Source organism: Geospiza fortis, unplaced genomic scaffold (genome assembly GCF_000277835.1).
Source record: "Geospiza fortis unplaced genomic scaffold, GeoFor_1.0 scaffold241, whole genome shotgun sequence".
NCBI lineage: Eukaryota > Metazoa > Chordata > Aves > Passeriformes > Thraupidae > Geospiza > Geospiza fortis.
Window position 1 is genome coordinate 824,390 of NW_005054491.1, and position 934 is coordinate 825,323.

The following is a 934-nucleotide window of genomic DNA, read 5'->3' on the forward strand; positions in this document are numbered from 1 at the left end:
GCCCCCCCCCCTCCCCCCCCCCCGCTGCCGAGTCCCAGGTGCCACAGCCAGGGCTGGGCTGGGGCAGTTTCTTTTTTTTTTTTTCTCTTTTTTTCACCCATCCTTTGAAACACAAATAAAAACCCGATAAAAAGTGAACACCCCTCCCCGCCCCGCCTCCCCCACGGAGCAGCAGCCGCCTCTGTAAAAATCAATTAATATCCTTGAGCCCCCACTGAGCTCCTGGAGGGCACTGGGGGACACCCACAGCCCATGCTGCGGATGCCCCTCTCTGCTCTCACCCTGTCCCCTGGGCCGGGGGGCAGCACCAAGGGCAGCAACTGGGCACCTCACCCCTCCGGGGGGCATTTTTGGGGTCCCCGGGGCCGATCCTTCCCCCCCAAACCCTTGGGCTGCCACTCTGGGGGCCCCCCAGGAGGAGCTTGAGCCCCTCTAGCATCCCCCTGCTTCCAGTTTAGATCCCAGGCTCCCTGCAGACCTTGTGGGGAGGGGGTTTGGCATTGAGGAGGTGACTGCCCCTCCCCAAACCGCCCCCTGGCCAGGGTGGCACCACTGGGGACACCCAGCTCCGGCCCCTTCCTGGCGGGGACATTCCCGGCCGGATGAGAGGCTTATTGCTTGTAAAACCTCGGAGAGAGGGGAGAGCCAAGGTGCGCCGGGGGCTTCAGCAAAGTCCCTCAGCGCTGACCCCCGGGGCTTCTCCACCGTGCCCCGACCCCCGGGGCTCCCCCAGCCCAGGCCCTCGCTCCCGGGAGCCGGGGGGCTCGGCCACCCCACGCTACCGGACCCCCGTGCTGAGGTTACAGCCAGGGGTCCCCACGTGCCCTCCTGGCCTGGGCCGGGACCCCCTTCCCGCACCCGGTGCCGGCAGCAGGAGGGGATGAAGCCCTGAACCCTGTGCCGGCGTCTCTCCCCCTCATGCTGGGCCTCGACC

General features: G+C 67.1%; 1 protein-coding gene across 1 annotated transcript in view; it reads right to left on the reverse strand.

Annotated features, from left to right (window-relative positions):
- The window catches only part of CBARP (CACN subunit beta associated regulatory protein), a gene marked incomplete at its 5' end in the record, with an annotated part of 6,161 nt that overhangs the window by 1,769 nt on the left and 3,458 nt on the right, over nt 1-934 (reverse strand). The window lies entirely within an intron of this gene.